Source organism: Condylostylus longicornis, unplaced genomic scaffold (genome assembly GCF_029603195.1).
Source record: "Condylostylus longicornis isolate FDR11 unplaced genomic scaffold, ASM2960319v2 ptg000022l, whole genome shotgun sequence".
In the NCBI taxonomy this organism is placed as follows: Eukaryota; Metazoa; Arthropoda; class Insecta; order Diptera; family Dolichopodidae; genus Condylostylus; species Condylostylus longicornis.
The window spans coordinates 4,428,502-4,452,701 of record NW_026577991.1 but is presented as its reverse complement, the minus strand read 5'-3'; the positions used below and the strand labels follow the sequence as shown (position 1 = coordinate 4,452,701).

General features: G+C 26.9%; 1 protein-coding gene across 2 annotated transcripts in view; it reads right to left on the bottom strand.

Annotated features, from left to right (window-relative positions):
- LOC129606828 (uncharacterized) overlaps positions 1–21,918 on the bottom strand; it is a 62,052-nt gene extending 40,134 nt beyond the window's left edge. For both annotated transcript variants that reach the window (XM_055517401.1, XM_055517402.1), the window contains exon 1: positions 21,745–21,918. The gene's annotated coding sequence lies outside the window, so the exon portion shown is untranslated. The remainder of the gene's footprint in view (positions 1–21,744) is intronic.
- Between the last annotated feature and the right edge of the window lie 2,282 nt (positions 21,919–24,200).

Here is a 24,200-nt window from a genome sequence, read left to right as displayed (position 1 = left end):
AAATTTAACTTTTTCATTTAAAGAATTCCATTTAGTTTAAAAATTTCCGAAAGACAATTCGATTTTAATCAATGAATCTTAAAGAATATTTTCAATTACAAATTATTCATTTCATTTGGTATTTAATTCAGGATAATTAAGGATATTTTTTTACATAAATTTTTACTTTGGTATTGCAATTCCGTTCTCTTTAATTAACTAAATGATTTTAGATTCCAATCCAAGATGGTCTGTGTGTACAGTCTTTCTGTTCTTTCATTTCAGTTGAACAGAAAACTCAAATGAGTTACATTCTGTTATTAAAAGGATATTTTATCCTTTATATAAATTCTAAGTATAATTGCAAATTTTAATGAAATTATTTGGATATTTTAATCAAATAAAGTTGTAAGTGCGGAATATAGTATTCCGGTAGAGCTAGAACTGCTTTCTTCATTATTAAATTAATAAAAAATAAGTTCCAGACGATCTGTAAAATCAAAATTCTTACAAATTTCTAAAGAAATTCAAAAATATTGTCTACCTTTTATAACATTTTCAAAAGAATTCTTTCTAGCAATACAATTTTATTTTCAACATACCAAATGAAAGTTCAAATATTTTTAAATTAAAATAATCCAGGATCAATATATTATATTTATGTATGTACATACGAATACAAACAAAACCTCACATTCTTTTATACTTGCAAATAAATATTTTTAAATATTATTCTAACTTTCAAATTGTCCCTACCCTATATATGTTTGTCTATGATGTTCACAATATTTATGTCCATTCATCGTACCTTGTTGAATGAACTCTTCAAAACATGAAATTCACATATTTAAGTTCTCGTTTTATATTTCAAAGTTAAAATAGAATTGCTCTACAATCTATAGATGTTATCATTTCAGCAAAAGCAGAAAACAAAAAAGATCCACTCTTTTCTAAATTTATTCGCCCTCAAATTATAAATTACATTTTTATTTGCTTCTCTCTCTGTTTATTATATTCATATACATAAGCTTGAATGAACAGGGTATTTGCAAAATTTTAGATGCTTTTCCATCTCATATAGCATGTAACAGCAGTATTGGCCGTGCTTTTCAGGTGGATATGTGGCACAAAGGAGTGACGATGTCTCACTTGTACTTTCATTCACAAAAAACTTTGGAACTTTGCTCCCATTAAGGGCAACATGCCATAAGAATGGGACGTTCTACTAACAATCTCTTTAGGAATGGCTTTGCTGAGGAGCAGGAAGAGGAGCAAACTGCGTGGTTCTTTTTCCTGTTTTTATGTGAAGTTTTGCAGCGAACAAAGCGGAGATTCCTTGGTTTGCATTTTGTTTTGCGAGTTATGGACCTGGTGAATGTAGTTATCAGAGTTCAAGTAAGAAAGAAGATATAGGGACCGAGCAGTATCATTACAGGCAATCGATCTAAGGTAATCTAACCTTACAAGAGAAATGATTCTCTAATATTTTTTTGGTTCATCCGAATCGGGTCGGTAACACCCTCAAATCTCGAATACCCTGTATTCATATGTTTATATATATATATCAATGATTGTTAAGTTTTCCATATTATTGTTTCTCAAACTCGCACGCTATATTTTGTACAATATTGAAAAAGGTAAAATTCTTATTAGCAAATAGCATGCGATATATAAAAATGGTTTGTAAAATATGGTTGAATTCTTGTATTTTATGTTATAAACATAATTGTAAAAGGGGGATTTAAATCTACTACTTACATACTATGTTCGTATATTATATGAATGTATATGAATTTGTGTGATACAATATGGAAAATTTATATTAAGAGATGCCTCACTTAACGATTATTTAGTATGCACTTGGTAGATGATGAATTTTCATGGATTTTCCTTCTCTTTTATCTGTATTGTATATATAGGGGCATGGGTATAGTGGAGTTATACAATACATGAGTTTTATAGTACGTCTGTTTTATTTCATTCAATAGAAATAATTCGAATATGTAAAGAACAGGTTTAATTTTTTTATTATTGTTAATGTTTTTTTTTTGTATAGTTGGTGTTTGTTGGAATAATCACCTCACACATTCGTATATGTTATTTTTAGAATAGAACAATAATGGTGTATTCGTTATTATTATCATGCTTTAGTCGCCATTGTATATATAGAAATATGGAAATAGAAGTATAATTTAAAATTGTTTACTTAAAATAGCTTTAAATATATTAAAATAAGTGGATTAATTTCTATTTATACTTACATTGTTGTGATAACACAACAATTGTTATGTTGACGTAAAAGACGGAGAATAATTTTCTCTTTAAATATTGAGTACCGAAATTGACAGAAACTCAAAAAACAATTCAGAGTTTTTGCTTCTTTTCAAATAGTTTCAGAGTTCCTTGCCAGGTGAAATGAAATAGTAATTTTACTTCACAATCGCAGTCAGCAGAACTAGTCATTTAACGTATTCGTCAGCAGAACCATAAGGAACCCCAAAGCAAATTTGAAAGTAAACGAGAACACTCATTTTTTTTTTTGTTGAAGTAACCATGACATCTCCATTGGTTTGTACAGGAACATTCATACAGAATAACAAAATTTATTTTACAACTTTTAAAATTAATTTTAATTCATTTTATAAATGACAATATTTTATGTCAGCAAAATTAACTACCAATTTAAAATTTAAATCGATATTATTTTTAATAAATAAATTCACTTTTATTCTATTTATATGACTATTTTTATTACTCCCACGTGTGTGCATTTCTTCACTCTTCATCACACAAAAAATCTCCGCACATACATTGAAAACTTTTGAGTAGAGCACATAAATTTCATTCTTGCTTAATGGGAATCATCGAAAAATTTTAAAATAAAAAAAATAGTAACACGGGAGTAAAAAACCTTTAAAACTATTTTTTTTCCATTTCCTTTTTTTTTAAAGTTCCTGCCACATAAATACTTAAATATATATATAACTATTATATATTCCACTCATACAATACAGATCTTATAATATTATGTTAGTAAATGTACTACAACACACAAATGTATTGCATCATTCGTAAACATTCTTTCGAACTAAACATACAAATATCACTTACTTTTAGTTTTCATACTCATATTATGTGTATTACAAGTATGATAATAAATTATGGCATAAGGGTAGAACATGATACACAAATTTTACTTTCATACATTCACGATTTCAAACATAATGTTTACACATGTATGGATATAGTTCGCAGGAGTCAAGAAACAATATGATATCATCTTAAATCACCATACTAAAATTACAAAACCTACGTCTATTTCTTAGATATTATCGAATAATAATTACGCTATATTTTTTTCAAAATGTTTTTAATAATTAATTGAAATAGTTTTAGTATTCAGATAATTATAAGACTTCCAGGAGATTTAAATGAAGTTTTAGAGGCAGGTACAAGTCTTAATTATGGCGAGCATTAAGACCGTTCTTAAGGGCCCTCTCGTCTGATGTAGTCGGATTCGAGCTGCTAAGGAATAGGTTAATGCCCTTAACGTCGTGGGCAAGTATAACAAGGTAGCTTTGATGTGGATGTCGGCACATCACGACGTAGATGGAAGTGAGAAAGCTCATGATTTTGCCCGGATGGAAGCGGCAACTCTTTTTATTGGGCTGGAAACTCTTGATGGTCTATCCCAAAAAGAATGGGCAAGGCGGAAGTCTGCCGCTTTTGCCAGAAAGAGGACAAAAGGGTGGAGCACTTATTATGTGGATACGACGCGGTGGCTCGCGTACGAGTGAGATGCTTCGGAAGGTGCTTTGTGAAGAATTGCAATTTGTCAGGAAGTTGGTAGATTTATATATGCACATGTCAAATAGGCTGGCATTTAAGTTTATTGACAAGTTATTATAATGATTTGCACATATCTGGAAAAGTTTAGCCCTTATTGTTTTTGTACTTCAGGAATTTAAAAACAATTGTCTGTTTTAATTGAAAACCATCAAATATATTGGTTTTTTTCAACCCAAGGGTGATCAGTACTTTGTTTATAATAAAATATTAGAATTGTTTAAATAAATATTAGAACAGTTGTTGCCATATCTTTCGAACTGAACTTAGTTTAACTCTCTGAATATTGCTTAAATTAAATTGTGAAAAAAAATTATATTAATAATTTAATTAATATAGTCAACACGAACCAAGGTCGCAGGTCGACTATTTCAAATTAAATTAGTTATAAAAATATAACGGAACAAATATTAACCCTGAAAATAACAATGTTTAATTTTAACTTGACTTTATAACTTTTTTAAGTATACTAACGCTTAAATGTGTGCCTTACTAAAATAAAGATGAGCAACAAATACAATAAAAAATGTTAAAATAAAAGATTAAAATTTGAATTTCTCTTTTTTTTTTTGTTTAATAAAGTCTAAGTATATTAAAAGGTTAGAAAGGGTTAACACATAAATTTAATTTAAACTTTGATTGTAATATTTTTTTTTTATTATTGTTTGTGTTTTGCTTCCAAAAGGTGTGTAATTGTTTGTGGTGAAAAAGTTGACTGTTATATAGAACTCGTATAAATTGTATGTGATTGTATGTATAAAATATAAATGTCAATGATGACGTTTAATATACTTTTGTATATGTAAATGTACTACTTTTATATTTTGGCACAACTATCGTAAAAAAATTCTTTTATATTTGATAACTTTATTTTGGAGGTTCTTTTTGCGAAAAATTTTGGTTATTTTGAACTTTATATTTGACTTTTTAATATATTCAGGGATTTTAAATCAAGGATGATTTAATAAAAAAGGATACTATATCGTAATATATTATACTTAAGTGTGTATACATTTATAATAAATTTTATATTTGAAATAAACTTTATAGCTTTTGTATAGCTTATTTGAGAATTATTTTATATAAATTTGGATTGCAAAATATTATGAAATAGCAATAAAAACAAAAGGGTTATTACATAATATATTTTTAAAAATGTTGTCAATTATTTATAAAAATGGATTTAAAAATGTAAAATCTTTGGATTATTTTTGAAAGAGTAATGTAAAAATGGTTTAAATTGGATGTGTAAAGCTCACATCATCATATGAAGAAATATGAAAGGATTAGTGTTGAACAATCCAAAGATTAAATTTATAATTTTCGATAATTGAAGGCAAATATGTATATATGTGGTTCAGTATTGGTATTGGTCAAAGAATATCGTACGTTTGAAATCCTATTAAAAAGGTAACAAAAGTTTCTTTTGTCGAATTTCAGTTTTCGGAGTAGTTTGTGGTGGTTAATTACGCTTAACCTATGGTCGTAAAAAAATAATTATCCATTTCAAAATATTCAAACAGTTAAATACGATATTAAATACGATAATGATTAATAGTTTTGACATTTTTAATTTAATTGCAATCAGTCAGCCATTATGCGTTTTAAATCCGTTATCGCTTTGATCTCTCAAGTGTTATAATTGGAATTCGTGTGCCACGCGAGTATTTTTTGATATTTTCACCAATTTGGTAGTGAAACTCCTTGTTGTAACTAATTATCTTCAATTGTAATAGGGTTAATTCAATTGAAAGGCGACTCGGTGTTAAACTGCTTGGAATCTAATGAAACATTGCTTTAAAATCAACGTGTCTGAATAATCAACATTTGGTTTGTTAAGTTTTATGAAAGGTTCAATTAAATTTCTTATGTCATTTAATTGAATAAAATAAAATTCTTAAACTTTTGGAATTCCCACCGAATTTCTGTCAAAATTTTTAAATTAAAAATTAAAAATTTTTTAATATTTAAACATTTAATAAAAATATTTTGGTTATAATTTTAATGAAAAAAGTCAGAGAAAATACCAAAAAACAAATTTTTGAATAAAAACTTATTTATTCATAAAATTAATGTACTCATGTGCAATCAACAGCAGTTGTTGTATAATATTTTGCAGAAAAAAAAATATTATTATGATCCTTTGTCAGAAAAAAATATAACATTTGAGATTTTTTAATGGACTCTTTTCTATACGCATATTTGTTGATATTTTGTATACATATATGTGCATATATAAATTTATTATTATGCCTGAAAAATTCTGAAAAATGGTGATAAAATAAAATTTTTTTTTGTTTATTTTTATTGTAACAGTATATTATATATGTATGTATAAGTAGGCGTTGATAAACGAAAAAAAAAAATTTTTATATCAACATGTTGAATTAATTTTGTTAAAATAATACAGAGGGCTCTTTCTCTCTCTCTGTCTTTCTTTCCACATACAATGTTTCCGGTGAAAAAGAATATTAGAAGTGCATACATACTTTAAAAATTTTAATTAAGATTTTCTCTCGATTGTGAATATTGGTATTGCTTACGTTTCTGTCAACATGGCTTAAACTCTTCGAGTAGTTTCATGTGTTTCATATTGGCACATATTTGACACTTGTTTTTGACACAAACCATCATTCAGGAAAAACTGAATTCATTGACGTAATTCTTTTCTCCGATGCAATTCTTTCTTTTATATGGGCTGTAGTACTTTCGAGAATTAGGTTGCAAACAGAACTAGTACGATTTTCCGCGACGAAATGTCAGAATTTATATTTAATTGGAACTGCCGAGATTTAAGCAAAATTACTATCTCGAAATTACCGTTGTCATTTATCGCACTAGTTATTTTTTCACAATTATACGGCTTGGAATGTTATTTTATAAAATTATTGGAATGTTACGGCTTGTTACTTTTAGAGTGTTATATTTTCAGATTGTATACTGTTACAAAATATTTTATACAAACTATAGAGAAAATTTACGTTTGAATATGAAAGGATCTCGAGAATATTTTAAGGTAATAATATATCTCTTTGGTTTTAAAAATTATAATATAGGATCGTTGGCACACTTTAATCCCTTTATGATGATGATATATAAGGTATACTTTATGATCTGGTATAAGTGAGTGAGATTATTACAAAATATTTTGAATGGTTAACTTTTGTATATGTACTTGTAAACATAGTAATAAATTTAAAGCTCTCTTATATTAAAAATGTTGCTTTAAATATGCTTTAAAAGTTTGTTTTTAAACCGGTCACATAGTTTTGATTTATTACCGGTTAAAGCGACATCTAGCTTGTATTATGGTATAATTAGTTTTCGCCTTCTGCTTAACTTGATCAAAGATAAGTTAGAATAATAAAGGTGCAATATATGTAGAAGATTTTAAGTTAAAAGTTTTTACATTTACACTACACGCTTTTTTGTGCATGTGTGAAATTCTGGGATTAATGTACATGTGTGGAGATTATTTCGTTTAAAATTTTTTGCTTTCTATTTAGTGTTTGATTCAATTAAATATATTTTTTTTCTTTATTTATTTTGGTCATTTAAATTTTTAAAATAAACAAAAAAAAATTTTTTTTTATTGTCATATTTCCATTGTATTTGAAATTCAAATAAAAACTATTTAGAATTTTTTAACACTCTCATAGATGTTGTCATTTTTCATGTATAGCTTACTGTAAAATGAAAATAATCCACACAATTACTGTTATTTTTGAATAGCAACAAAATAGTATATTCTTTGTACGATTAAAATCGTTTGATATCGGGTTGTTTTGGTGCTATATCATACAAATTTCTTTGATTATAACTTAAATGGTGACTTGTAAAGGAAATTTACCCAAATTTCATTTCACTTCACAATTAATACAGCAGACAGTTTTACAAAAATTGTTGCATGCGAGAAAACTGCAAAGGGTTTACAAATACATTTTGAAACTCGGTGAGAACTAACCTCAAAATTTGAGATAATTTGAGTGAGAATAAATTTTGGCTTAATAAATGAATAAATAAATTAAAATTTTATTAAAATTCAATAATCTCGGTGTTGCCACCACTGCCAATAACCTCCTATTACCGGTAACATTTATTTTGTAGGCGAATTTAAGTGGATTGTTGTATAAATTTTATAATTTGGAATGAAACTATTGCCGCAATCTTAGAATACTGCAATTGAAATATGAAAATTAACATTGCCTACAAATGGGTTAATGTATATGCAAATATATTGTTAAAGATTCTAAATATTCGTTTATTTTAAAATAAAAAAAATGAAATCAATATCGAGAATTTATAGAGTTTCGGTGAATTTAATGAATTTTAGTATTTTTTTGCTGTGTTTCAGTTAGGTGCAGTGTTTTAAATAATAAACCACAAGTGAATTTTGATTTAAAGCATCATTTTTGTTTTTTACCTAGTATACTCTCAAATGAAATTTAAGGAATAAATAAATAATATTAGCAGTTTATATGAAAAAAAACAGAAAGCAAAAAATTTTAAAGTAAAAATTTTATTATAGAGCCTCCACTTTTTGTTTTTTTGTCTGTTTATTTCCTATATAGTTTATTTCGGATACCAAAGGTAATTAATTTTGAAAAACAATTTATTTATAGTATTTGTTAAGTTTCCTGGTAGTTTCGATTTGTGCGTTCCTTTTTTTTATAAACAACTTTTTTATTTATATTTTTTTGTTTTTGGGCCGAGAACATTTGAACTGGAATTTTTGATTCAATTAAAAATACTAGATCTTTTTTATTATATAAATCACAATGAAATGAATACGGCGAAAATTTAGATTATAGACATTTTATAAAACAAAAAGCATATAAAGGATATTGTGAGCTTTTTTTTCCTGCTTGGCATCCATACTATAGTGAATTATAATCTCATTGTTCTTATTATTATTGAATATTATTAATTATTTCTATAGTTTATTGGATTTTTTTACTGTTTTTATAATATTGAATGAAATATATTAAAAAAAAATTTATGTGATATTTTATTAATGGATTTTGTATAAAAATAAATTGTTAAAATATGGCAATATTGGTGATAGTTGGTTCAATTTACCGATTAAATTTTTAATAAAATTTTAGTTGTAAATTTTTGGTGGCACATTCTGATTACGAGAAATGTTATTCATCAAATTACTCTGAATTTACTAAAGAGTGTTAGAGTGTCTCACGTTAAGAGTGTATTGTAGACTACTGAAGAGAGATATCAGCAAAAGAACACCCCCTCTCCTATTACCACAGTCATAACTTATTATAACCCTCCTATATCTCACTTATTTACTACTCGGTTCCGAGTAAATATTAGAAGATATCCTGAAGGGAGTTAGACCTGAGTTTCTCAACACTCAGAAAGCCTCATTAAAATCATTTGTGACGCGACGTCCAGAGTAGAGCAATCATACAGAATATGTATGGCCTTAAACTGAACGCTACATTCTATTGTAATTTTTAAACTATATTTTAAATTATCCAAAATTATTTTTCGTTAAGAAAAGAGTGTTATTTCACAAATTAAGTTTTAAAATTTTCGCAAAGGCGTAAGAGAGCGCAAATACTGTTTAAAACTAATGAGAATACTACATATGTAGATCACTAGCAGAGACAAATTCTCAGTCTTCTATACCTTGATTTGATCCGATTATCTATTATCACTTTTTCTCCACAATCGCTTTAGCTAAATATGACGATTATTAAGACGCAGAAAAGAGTATCGATAGCAGTTTAAAAGTTCCAAATAGTTTCTTTATAATAATTTTGTTAATCCTTAAAATTGAAAATCACCACTTATATTTTATAATAACTTAATTATATTTACGTGATAATTGGAAAGAAAATTTCAATTTCAACTATTTTGAATAATAATTTTCTTAAGAATTTCTTTAATTGCCTTGTTATTTTTTAATTAGAAAAATTTTATTTTAAAATCAATTTATTTAACCTTCTTCGAATTTAATAAATTTTTCTATAGAAATCTTTATTTAATGTGAATAACTTTTTTCAAAATTATAAAACAACAAAAAAAAAAAACAAAAGACCAAATTAATCAAATAGTTCCAATTTTCTTTTCATTTCACTTTTTTTTTGTTTCTAAAAAAAAAGTTTCAATAAAAGTTTTTCTTCTATAACGAAAATAAGTTACGTGAAAAATAATACAAAAAAGAAAAATTATAAGGATCTTTTCCTTTATACAATTTTCCCTTTAAACATTCTTCATTACATTACAACATGGCAACAGTGTTACAATAAAGGATTTTACAATTATTATATAACCATTTCATTGTATAATAATCAAGTAATTTTCTATGAAATTCATTCAATTTTATCACTTAACTTAAGATGAAAAAGTGGAGACTATAAAAATAAAACAAAAGAAATTTTTTTTTTGTATAGAATGAACAAAATAAAGTTCGAACAACTTTGGGATAATTTTAGGGTTGTTTGAAAGAGAATATTTGGAACTAAAAATTAAATTATCCTTGTTTAAGTAGGCAGCAAAAAATAATTTTCCAGCTTACTTTAGTTTGTAACTAAAAATCTACCACGAAAATTTACATTGTGAAACACATGTGTATGTTCAAACTTGTATGATCAAACTTGTGTGATTTAACTTGTATGATCAAACTTGTGTGATCTAACTTGTATGATCAAACTAATTCGCAATCCGAGATTACAATTTTAATGAACTTGTTTCATAAATATTTTCTTCATAATTATTCAAATGTACGTTGTCAAACAAATGTGACCAAACTTGTATGATGAAACCAAATTATCAAACAAATTTAAAATACAAGGTTACAATTTAATTGCATTTTTCTTATTTATATTAAAAACCTCTGTTAAGATTGTACCACGAACAAGTAAATTATAAATCTGATATATGCAATTTGTATGATCAAACAAATGTCTCAAATTTATTTTCGATATGATACTATAATTATTTTACATTCGTCATGATTTTTAACTGTTATAAGCGAAGTGGTAAAATGTTATGATGTAAAATTACAGAATTCACAAGAAAATAATAAAACAAAATACAAAAAGAAAAAAAAGAGAAAACAAAATAAAAAATCCTTTTTAATACTTTCCTTTTCAACTTTTCACACAATAATATCCTGTTTGTCGGAAGTTTATTCGATCATTTGTTTTTTTCTAATCTGAATAGGTAATATAATAGAGATTGTGTAAATGAAATAAAGAAAAAAATCGGTGGAGTAGATTTTGATGATACAGAATATTGTAAAAGACCAAAAAAAAAAAGTTTATCTTGCCGTCTTATTCATTCTTTCATAGCTTTCATACTATAAACATGGTTGAATTAAGTTTGACACGAAATGATTTCAATGTGAAAAGTTGTATGAACTTGGAATTAGAGAAATCTTATTTTGGAAACATGAAAAAAGTAAGAAAATGAAGAAGAAAAAAAAATTTCTTTTTTTGTAAGAAAAGGGTTGAAAAAAAAAATTCAAAAGAAGAAAATTGAAAGAGTTTAACAACTCATTTTATAATTGATATAAATAAAAAAAAAAAATTATAATATAATTGAAAATATAAAAGAAATTTTTCCATTGAAAAGGATTAAATATTAAATAGAGATAGAGATAATGATGAAATGAGAGAAACTTTAGAGACTAATGATATTTTTTTTTCTTGCTTGTTTGTTTGTTCTCTTGTTCTTTACGCTTACATTTCTATAGGCTTTTGTATAGTAAGATGGAGAAGCTACCGTTCAATGTTACATAGAAGAAAAATTTCAATTCAAGTAGTAGAAAATCTTTGAAGGAAATCATATTATGAGTATAACAAATTGAATTAACACCCAAAAATTTCTTAAGGATTTTGAGAAAAAAGAGTAAAATCTAAATAGAATCACTCATCACTCTTTTACTTATGTGCGTGATGTGTATTTTTTTTAATTTCATTGAAATATTAAAAAAATTTCTTTGGTTTCTTTTCATTGGATTAGGGTTAAGTATAACATAATTAAAAGCATAACTGTAAGATTTTTGTTTTATGGTTCTTATTTCATAAAAAATATTAAATGAGCCAAGTTTTTACTCAGAATTCCATGTAAGAGATATATAAGAATTACGTCTGTGTAGAGGTATGGTTGTAACACAAATCGGGGAGCAAATATGAATTTACTAGCGTAGCGGACGACCCTTTCCTTTCATACTCCTTGCAAAGCTGTTAAAGTGTGTGGCTTTCATACTTCTTGAAAGCCACACACTTCAAACCGAATACTATTTTCATTGTCTGGGTCAATGAGGATGGTTCATAAGGTAGGCGATAAGCAAGTGAGCAAACAGCACTTATTCCGATTACATTAAACAGCGGTTATTCCGAACATGATTTGTAAAATTTTCAGGCAATTTAAGAATAACGCGACTAAAACTTAATATCTCTAGAAGAAGACTAAGATATTCCCCTCGATAGAGTGTTGGTAGAGCCTTGATAGAGAATATTAGAAAATGAGTCTTTCGGACGCTCTTTTCTCTTTGAAAATTTGGTTTTTACATGATACTGGAATTTATTGGGAATGAGATGAGAAACATAATGATTCATTTCATGAAACTCTCTTAGATCGGGCTACTAATTTTCTTCTCAATTTTAAATTTCAAAGTCTCCAAACTTCACATGTCTACAAAAAAAAATTTACTGTTTTAAATTTTTTTATTCAAAATTTAAAGAGAACACATCTTTTTGTTTGTAAATAAAAAGCATCATAAAAATATGACTGAACAGGTGTGTAATAATTTTATTAGAAAAGGACAGCATATTCTCATAATTCTTTTAATGGATTTTCCTTTATAAAATGAAGGCATTAATTAAAAATTTTTTGACAGTTTTTCAATACAAAAAACAGGAACAAAAGAAAATTAAAGAATTATTTAAAATTTGAATATTTGAAAGTCATTAAGTTTTTGAAAAAGTTTTTCTATTCGAACCTAAATCACTTTTAAGAAATTTTAAGGTCTTAAAATTTTGAATTATTACCATAAAATTTTCTGTTCTATAAGCAATTTCACGTAGTTGAATAATCCCTGTACCTGATTTATTGCCAAGTTCATAAATAATTTGTTTTTTGCTTCACTGTCTACTGAGGAATACTAAGAATGAAACGAAATGATTTTATGCAATTATAAAAAACACCAAAACTAATATGTTCCTTGAACAGGTTAAGAATCAGTTAATAAAATAGCGTCTCAGGTTAAGGGTCCTCGTTGCAGTAGTCATCTATAAAATGTTCTGTAGTACAAATTTTTCGCAAGATGTCATTGCGAAGCCCTGAAGCCATCTGACTTTTTAATAATACTTTAGCTATATAACATACTCAGGGAGTGCCTCAACAAGCTGGATCTAGAAAGTAATGACAATTGCAGATTCTGTGAGAAATATCAGAACTCACCTTCTGGTTCTTCTGAAGCAGGTGCTTTAGGGGCATGTCCGCATTTAGAGGATGACACAATAAACCCTTATACGTGGTTGCGTTGCCTTGTTATCCAAGTTACACAAATCTACAATCTATACAACCTAGCTTTGTAACATATTATATAACAGTTATATTTGAAAGAAATTTTCCTTGAAAGAAGCCTCAGAAATATCTTAAACTTTTTTTTATTTTAAAATTTACATTGTACTTGAAGATATGTTCTTGAATACGTATACACTAAAAAATTAAAACCAAATTGTCTTTATAATATTTTTTTTTGGCTCAGACAACAAAGAAATGCTAATTGGTTATTAAGACAATAGCAAAAAATGTACCCAATTATTTTGAATGCGTTTATGTATACAAGAACTCATTTAACTTCAAAAGAACCACATTTCTGTTGTGGTTTATTTCATTTTTTTCCCATATTTTGCGTTCATTTTAATAAAAGCGAATATGAGAATTTAAATGAAAGTGAAAGAACGTAAAAAGATAGAAGACGACGAAATTTCAATACAATTAAAAAAAAAAAGAAAATCCTATCCCATTATATAATCGAGACAAAATGTAGGTCACCTTGAAAATGAATAATATATGAGAAGTGTACGTATTTAAATGTAAGGTGTCGCAAGAGAAATGCAAAAATAACACTATACAATGCCCTAGATCACATATTTATAGCTGCCTGTTTTGATAAATTGAAATATTTTATGGCATTTTTTTTTAACGTGAAATTATGATTGTTCGTCTTTAATCCAGTATGTTTACGTGTTTGATATTTAATATATCCTCGCTGACCTATAAAATTTGTGCGCCACCATATTCAGTTTTCTAAATTTATTTGTCTGTTTTGTTACCCTTCCCCAACTACTTCCCTTTTTCATTTTCGTTGACTTTTTCATTTTGGAATATTTTTCCATTATGAAAATTAAAATGAAATTTATTGAAATTGTTGTAGAATAAAAAAAAAAAAAAATTTTAAATTGTTTTTTTGGAAGGGGAAGAGATGAGTTATGGACATAAAGCACACAGTTTCTAAGATCTCATTTATATATAAAATATTTAAGCGTAAGATAGGGTCTATCAGTAAATATGGCCTGGTTGCGGCCTGATAGCCCCTAATTTTTATACACAATTTTTTGTAAATAAGTTATAAATTTTTAATTAAGTAATCATTTCAATATATATTTCAGGTTTGGCTGGATGTGCGATATTGGACAACGAGAAAATTAATCATCAAACATGGCTTTAGGAACTCAAAATGTTTGGGTAAGTAGGAAACTATACTTTCATTATTGAAAGTATGGATGATTATACACTTTACACGAGTGATTTGCCACAAATAGAAAATGCTACGATGGCCACTTTTGCTGACGATACTGCAATATTGGCAGTAAGAGCGAACATTCAACAAAAAAATTACAGGAGGCAATTAACAAAATAAGCCAGTGGACTAGAGATTGGAGGGTGAAGTTGAATGAAGCAAAATCCGTTTACATAAATTTCACCAATCGAAAAATAGTGAATCTACCACAAATTAACGTAAATGGAACGAACGTAGCGATCCATAACTCAGCAAAATACCTAGGAATGACTTTAGATGTCAAGCTAAGGTGGAAAGAGCATATAAAGAAGAAACACATAGAATTAGAAAATAAATATAGAGAAAATTATTGGCTGCTAGGTTGTAAGTCCAATTTGGCAATTGATAATAAGATATTAATTTATAACCAAATCATTAAACCAATATGGCGATATGGCATTCAGCTTTGGGTGTGTGCCAAGAAGACTCACATTAACAAAATTCAAACCTTCCAGAATAAAGTTCTACGGGGCATGGTAAATGCGCCATGGTATATACGTAACAGTGATATCCACAGGGACTTAGGAATTCCTTTGGTTGTGGATGAAATTAGGAGTTGTGTTACAAAGCATAGGGCTCGTCTAGAACAGCATGTAAATATGGAAGCAGCTCGGCTGCTAGACAATGGCGTTATGACAGCAAGACTTAAACGAACAAGACCATCCGATTTAACACGAAATACCAATTTCCTTATGGAAGGTATTTAATTCCTGCACGGAAAAACTAAGTTAGCGCGGAGGCAATAGTTGGTCTGTAGGACCAGTTTTATCTGTTCGGAATTTAGGTGATTTTTTAGGGAACTTTCGGAGGAAAAGGCAGATAGAACCGTCCTTCTTCGTCTTTCGAGATTTTTTCACCTAGTAGAACAAAAAAAAAAAAGGATGATTTTACGCAACAATTATGAGATCATTTCGCTGGTATTTTGAAAATTCCTCAGCATTTAATAATGTAGAGTCAATTCTTACCAGATTAAACCATAAATTCGAAATTCTAACATGCTTACAAATATTATAGCTTACAACCATTTTAAATTATTCTATGGAGAGTGTTGAAAACTGATGACACCTATAAACAAACACTTCATATAAAGTTTATAACAAAACATAAGATGCTTAATTCTACTTATGTTTTGCGAAAACAATTTAAAATAAAAAAAAAACAACCAAAGTGGAAAAGAATCAATTATTTTGCTTAAGGGCTACTACACACTATTTTTCTTTTTATAAAATTTTATAATTTTATACACAAATAGAAAATAAATTTTATTTATCCTTCCTGGGAATTACAACATGTGCGGCAAATTGGAAATTTTCATTTTTATTTGTATTCACCTTTATTGATATTTTCATTTCGATTTGTTTATATAAAAGTAGATAGAATAGAAAAACAAAAACATAGAGAAGAAAATTCTGCTTTTCTAGAATTCTAAATAATTAAAGGATATTTTTATTTATGTTTATAGCAGACAGCTTATCAAAGGCTTATATTTCGAGAAGGAAAACATTTTGGCATACCCGTTTTAATGAATATTAAACTATTGATTGCCGGAAACTTATTACTTGTATTTAATAAAATATTGAATAATTCAAGAAGTTTTTCCTTTAAAAAGGGGTTAAAATGAAATTAATTTAAAAATGATGCGTATTTTACACAAATATTCTTTATTGAAATTGTATCTTCCAAGAGAAAAACATATGCAGTTCACACACTTTCTCAGAATCTTAGTTTTATGAAGCCATAAATCGGCTTCGTGCTACAGGAGACATGTTTTATGTTTTTTTTCCGGAACTTATCCATAATTTACCTTCAGGCAGTAAAAATCATCTTATATACAAAAAATTTTTAATCCCCAAGCTTGTTTATTGCCAGACAAATGGATGGATAAATGGATATGGTTAGATTGACCATTTACACATTTTTTTACGTATAGTTACAACTCTTCAATAGGTTATGCGGATATTTAATTGTTAGAGAATAATGCTCTTTAATTAAAATTGTTAATCGGAATAGAAAATGGAATTGAGTTTGTCTGTTACTCTCTTTGTGCAAAAGATCCCCCATCTATGTATAACAAAATTACCCTAAGAATTTGAAATAAATAGTTAGGTAAGAATTTAATTCAAAAGAGTGACAACTAAATTGTACCAGACACTTTAATAATGAAAAACGAAATGTTATTTTGAAATCAATTTTTTTGCAGTAACTAACTACAGATAGGCATAGGGCAAAGATCAATTCTCGGGAGATATTTAAGGAATATTTAAAGAAAGCACGTAAATTCTTCTTTTTTTCAATTCAATTTCCATACATTTTGATATGAAATTCATAATTAATATTAAATTATTTGGAAACTTAATTAAAAAAGTATAAACAATAGAAAAATTTTTCCTTTAAATATTAAATTTAATAAAGATAAGATCTTTTAACATTTTTTCAAATAAACTTTTTACTTTGTATAAGGGTTGTCATAGTAAGGAGAAACTTTTTTTTTTTACTCAAATTTATGCTCCTTAATTATTTTATACATTAAGTTACAAATTACATTTCCTCGGAAAATAAAGCTCCTTGATATTATTTGAAAATTTTATTATAAAAGTTTTCGTTTTATGAAAAGGAAGAAGGGAAAATGAATATTTTGTTTCTCTCTTTTTAAAACAAGGAGTTGGAAAGGTGAGAATGCATTCATTTTTTTCTTATTTTTTTTGTAATGTTTCTTAAAGGATGAATTTAATTCACCGTATTTGAATAATTTGTAATTTGAAAAATTTTTTCTGCTAAATTATTTAAAATTAAAATGCTTAAGTATGCAGACTTTTTAATGCAATTGCTTGCGTATTATTTGAAGTGGACTTTATAATGTTGATCTTATTATTGGAGGGTAAAGAGTAATTAGTTTGGAGTAAAAGCTAAAGAATAAAACAAAATAGAAGGAGCAGAGAAAAAGGAAAAAATGTTAAATCCTAGGAGTTTATTTATTTGATATCTGTGGAGAGAATGAATATAACGTCATCCCAGATCCTATAAGAATTTGTTCGAGAATTTCATCCTCGTATTGGCGAAATCTTCAAAAGTAGTTCATGGTTAATCATAACTTATGTAAATAGTAGTTCAGTCATCGCAGTAGGAAGACAACTATAATTCTTACTTCTTTTTTAATCGAGTTAAAGAGTTTTTTTTGTCATTTTATAGATTATCTCAAATTGTCTCCGGTAAAAATTGTCAGTTTACTCATTTTGAAGAAATTTCACATAGTAAATGAAGAGAACCAACTTGAAATGAAATGGAGCAGAACACCTCAGGCATTTATATTTTCTAAAGGAAGATTACAGCAAACGGTCTTTGGGAATTGTAAATGGCTATGAAACCTTTCTAATATGTCCTCATGGATAGTGCGAATCTATTATGCAGTACACTCTTCAAGCTCAGTTTAATTAATTTTAATATTAATGACTTAAACTACAACACAAATTTTAAAATATTAAAGAATTAAAATTAAAATTTCCATTTGAATTAAACATTTTAAAGAAATGTAGTGGAAAATGCCTGATATTGCGTTTATATAATGCAGTAATCAAACAAAAAAAAAATCAAATTTCCATTTTTTATACCTCATTATCAATTTACACAAATGATAGTTTTTAATGGGTAATGAATAGGAAAACATTTTAATATACAATTTCATTTTGTTTGGCTTAAGGTTTACTGGATTAAGAATTCATTTTTAAAAATGTTTCCAAAAATAATGAAACTTTTTCTTTAATTAAAATATTCTGATGGAAAGGAAGGCACTACTTTTTATTCCCAAACTTTTTGTTTTATTTTTTTTAACAGTTTTTTATTTATTTATTTATTTTACGGTTTTGTTTTGTTTTAAAAACTTCTTCTTTCTCACTTCCCTCTCTTTTTTGCCCAAAAATTTAACATTTTTCTACAATTATAATACAAAAAGGGGCAAAAAATAGAGAATTAAAATGAAAAGTGGAATAGTGGGTACAAAAATGCTTTGTTTTTATTTTTCTGTAGTCCAACTGAAAAAATAATTGAATTTAAGAAAAGATTTTCAAAAAATAAAATATTCATTTGTACTATTTACGATATTGAGGATAACCGAAGAGGGCAGTGGAAGAATATTTTATAAAGGAATGAAAACTTTTATGAAAAACAAACAAAGAAAAATTTTCAACAAAATATTAATTAATCAGTTGAATAAAAGATTTTTTTTCGTTCTTCCTTTTGTAATTTGAGACTTTTAATTTCAAAAGTAGCCTTGATATATGGTAACTTTTGTAAAATTACTATACTGATAATAGGAAACTGTACCACTGTAGACATTTCACGGTTATTAAAATTGGTTTTCAACTACAGAAAATCTTGTTTTAATCAAATTTCAAAAACGAAGAAATGTTTTTGTTCATTTTTAGCGATTTTAAGGTACATACATATCTTTAAGGTACCTACAGCAGATTAGGTTAGATTATTCCATTTTGACTCCATTAGAAGCAGCCCTATTTCCTCAGTTTAAGAAGTAAAACCCAAGAAAACTCCGCCCGAAGTTCGGCAGCACTAAACACAACAGGCGGGACAGTGTTTCTCTCTCCTCTTCGTCTGTTATGCCAGTTAAACATTATCCGATTAGAACCCTTATAACTTCCCCGATATCCCTTTCGAAGAGATATCAGATCCTTTGAGCTACGGAAGTCTACATTTGGGTACAGATTCTTTATTGCTTTTCTTGTTATTCCATATATGTATAGTACGTGCAGCTGAAAGTTACAGTACGTGAAGCTGGTAAAAAATTTTAAGATTGGTATTCTTGGAATTTTCGCAGTATTTGCGGTGTGTAATTTATTGAATGAAAATTTAAAAAAATTGCCTACTTATGGGAGCATAATAAAAATTTTAGCGTCGCTACTTAAAAATCCGTTAATATTAAAATAAATTTTCTATTTTTATAACCAAATTTATACAAACAAATATTTTCTCAATAACAAATTTTTGAAATTTCATTTATTATTTAAATTTTACTATTAAAAATCCTCATCTAAATTATAACAATGTGTCTATAATATTTAAAATAACAATACTTAAATTTATTAATAATTATTCCACTACAACACAATATGATTATTAATTTGATGTTATTAAGGCTGATGACAGCAATTTAATAACTTAAAATTTTAACAATTCTTAAATCATAATTAAAATTATTGCAATTTAAACACTCAAATTATTATATTATAATGGTGTGCCACTTATATATGGGAAGTACTTAACATCTATTGTGTATGTTAATTAATTAAAATTGAATAATAACTGTTATAAATTAAAATAGTGGTAAATGAAATGAACAATAAAATTGTTATTGAATGGAGAATATATAATAATTTTATTTTTTGAACAGCTATGTCATAATAATTTATTCTATACATTCACATTAACATATACAATTATACATATGAAATATAAGTGAGTGTTATTTCATATTTGCAGTAGTTGATATATTTATGTTCAATACAGAGTATATCGCGACTAATACATGAAATGAATTTCGTATAAATTTTGAGAAAATTTCAGTAACGTAGTCCAATTGATATAACAGCAGTTTAAAATATTTAAGAAAAATTGCATATTTTTAGGTGTGAATTATATATTTCAGTTTTTAATAGTTGAAATTAATTGCTAAGATCCTTTTAAGAGGAAACCTCACTTCACTTCGTTTTTGTAGAAGGTATAATTCACTAAGTAAATGAAAATTTAAATGTTTGCATACATTTAGGAGGAATGCAAAACATGCCATATTATAAAATTGTTATCACAGCAAATTTTAAATAATTTATTATTCAAAAGTAAATGTTTTTTAAAGGGTTTACAGAAAAACCATATAATATTATATAAGAGAAAATATTGACATTTTTTTGACAACTTTTTTTATTTATTTATAATACCAATATGGTTAACGGTAATATTGCTAATTTCAACACATTTGCTTCCTTTATTTTGCCAATTTTTTTTTGTTTTGTTTTCCTCTTCTTTTATTTGTGTGTTTTTTTACCGTATTTCCTGCTGCCGGTTGTTTATTCTCCTTTATATTTTCAATAAAACAAAGTATATGCAAATTTAAATAATATTTGTACACGAATATAAAATGTGATACACGTGTACGAATATAATAACAATATTTAAAATTACGTGAATATATACATATACAAAACAAAAGTATATATTTACCAGATGATCAAGAGAATAGAGGATTTTTACAGTAAATATTTTGGAAAAACAATCAAAATTCACACTTGAAAAGTCAACTAGTTTTGATTGACAGAAAAGTTGTAGAAAATTGGGTGAACATTGGATTATTGCCACGATTAAGGGCCTGGTAAATTTATGGCCAAACAATTGATCGAATACCTTGAAAGAAAACCTATTAAACTTCAACTATTTGTGATCTCTAATCAGCTTAAAAGTATGATCATAAAAATTTATCACAGTGGATCAAATTTAAAGAAATGATGATTAACTAACAGAAAAAATTATGGCACTCTAGAGGTTTATTGTGATATATATCAGATTATATAACATCTCCGAAAGTTGTAGGTACTGTGAATGCAGTACCATTGAACATACCACTTAAGGCCCATGTACATGCTTAAAATTTTATTCGGTACCCCATTTATTATATCATTTAAGCCACTAACGCATATTCGTATATGAAGTTTGGGTGTATTTTAACAAAGACGATTAGGCGACTCTCTTCACATTTCTTATAATTTTCGTATTTCCGTTTCCAATATTTGCTTGTTATTTTTACATTTTTTTCTTATTTAAGACGATTATTAAGACCCCGGTATACGCGAAAATTTATGGAAAAACAAAAATTTCACTTGCGGCATTATTTTGTTTTTTCAATGTTGTCATTAAAATTTCACTGTTGTTTTCAAATCAAAGGAGGTTGGATTAATGGGAAAAAAAGCACAAATACCGCAAAATCAAATAGGAATTTTTTTATCAATTTCAAGTATAAGCGAATTATTGAGTTTAGTGTTGTAAAAAATTTAGATTGTAATTTGATTTTGAGTTTTTAACAGAAAATTTTTAAGACTTACCATTATATTGTTCTTGTTTGTTTGGTTAACAAATATTAAGATGGAGTTGACTATCAATGCGATTATGATATTGTGTGTTAACAGTAGATTTCCGATTTAAGTAGTTGTGATGAATGAAAATGTTTTCATCTATCTTGTGAAATTTTTGTTGTCACAATAGTGCTGGAAAATTGATCTGAAATGTTGGAAAAAAAAAATTAATTTTCAAATTTCAAGTAAGATTTATAAACAATTTAGGGTCGAATTTGGGAAACATAGAAATTAAATTAAATTTGAATATAAATTTGACCATTTTTATTATTAAATTCCATATTTAATTAAGTTTTTAATTATTAAGTTAAGTTTAATTATTAAATTCCATATTTAATTAAGTTGAAATATCAAAGATTAATCAATTTATTCAATTCCTACCGCAATATTGTTATTAAATTTTAGACACTGGAAAAAATAATTTCATTTTTGGAGGTTTGCTTTTACCTCAGGGCTCGTTTTTCTCATTAAGGGGTCAAATTGTTGAAAAAGTTTTAGTAAAATTACATTCTTAAGAAAAAGTACCTTCCCGGTTCCAGAATGTCAGCTTAGATCTGGACGTTCATAAAATCTACCACGAAATATTCCTGATTAGGCTCACGAACCCTATATAAAATCTGTATTTTTCTTATGTATGCATCAGTGTCGTTTACGGGTTTCGGAAAAGTTCATAAGAACGAGTTCATAACCCGATTTATTCTTTAAATAACATTTTGAATTCTAACAACCTTTGATTATACTCTTGATATACTAGGCTAATAAATATGTTCTAAAGAGCCAAAAAGATCATGACTACCTTATATAAATTTAATCCTTTAAGTCAAAATTATTAAAAAAGGAAGGAAAAAGTCAAAAACCCTTACTAAACAGATTTTCAAATTAAAAATTATTTTGTCCGGATTGATTTCAAAAAAACATAACCTCATAACATGACAAAAATAATAATAAGAAAAAAACAACACACAATGGGCAAGTAAGACATGAAAAATAACCCTTCACTTGGCTTTCTTTTATTTATTTTTTTCTTTTATTCGGAAGGAAACAATTTAACCAGCTGGAGAGAAGATTTTTCAAGTCCATTTTTTAATTCGGTGTCTCTTTCTTTTTTTATTTATTACATTTTTTTATTTCCTGGAGAAAAGGAACTTTTTTCATTTGTAAAAGAAATTTTTTTCCATTTCATCCCGTTATCCTTTATTTTCATTTATGATAAAGGATTCTGTTTCGAATGCATAAAAAGAATATTTTATTTTTTGTGTGTCTCTTTTATAATTTGAAAAAGAAACATTCATTTTTTTTCTCTCTTTTGTAAAAGGATCTTCTAAATTTTCAACTTATTTTCCAATATAGAATTAGTTTTACAATGTTTAACCTGAGGACGTTTTCAAAATGCAAAAGATTTATTTATTTTTTTTCAAAAAGTTGAACGAACAAGCTTCTCTTAATGAATTGTGGTCATATATAAAACTGTAACCAAACAACAATACTTATTTGTTGACTTTTTGTGAGAGTGCCATATCAAGAACAGAGGCATACTTCAGGTTCTTTTTGAATTTTTTATGTTTGTCGAGTCTATAGCGGCGAAAAAGTACCTTATTTTTTATTAATTTTATATCTGAATTTTATTAAATATAAACAGAAATCCCTCGCCATCCTTTTCGAATCTGGAGTTATAGACCAAAAACAGGAGCATACTCAGGAATTTTTTATTTCTTGGAGAAATCTTTGCAAATAGATTTTAGTCAAATTTAATTTGGGAGCTCTGTTGATGATGAAAAATATTTGGATAATTTTAATGATCGTGTTTCGGTCCCACTTGCATTTTTCGAAATATATGGTAATATAACCGACTTATATGGTGAATTTTATTGAAATTTTTTTTCGAATGTTATTAATAGAAAGGGGTTACTTGCTTAACGGCCCATGAAATTATGGCTAATAGACAAGTACGGATTTTACATACAAATGAGTTATCGAAAACTAACAATTTAGTCTAGTTTTGTCTTTGGAATTGTGACATAAAATATGTTGGCTTCAATAGTTTAAATCTGAAGGAAAATATTAGCTCTAATATACAGTAAAGATACTCTAATTCTAAATTAGAGAGACAGAGAGAGCAAAACAATAGAAATTATTTGCCAATCAAATTGAAAATGAAGTATAGAATTTTTAGATTGCTTTACAAATCCAAATTCTTACAAATACAACAATAACAATAATTATCCATGTAAGCTTATATCTATACAGCTTCCCATAACGATTCTAAAACGTATTTCTTTTAATAATCTTTAAATCTATTTAGTTAAATCTATAATGTGGTATAAAAATAACAATAAAAATTAAAGTATATACAATCATTTTTAACTATTTAGTTGTTCTTGTTTTTTTATGTTTAACAACTTTTATGTATTTGTTTTTTGGTTGTA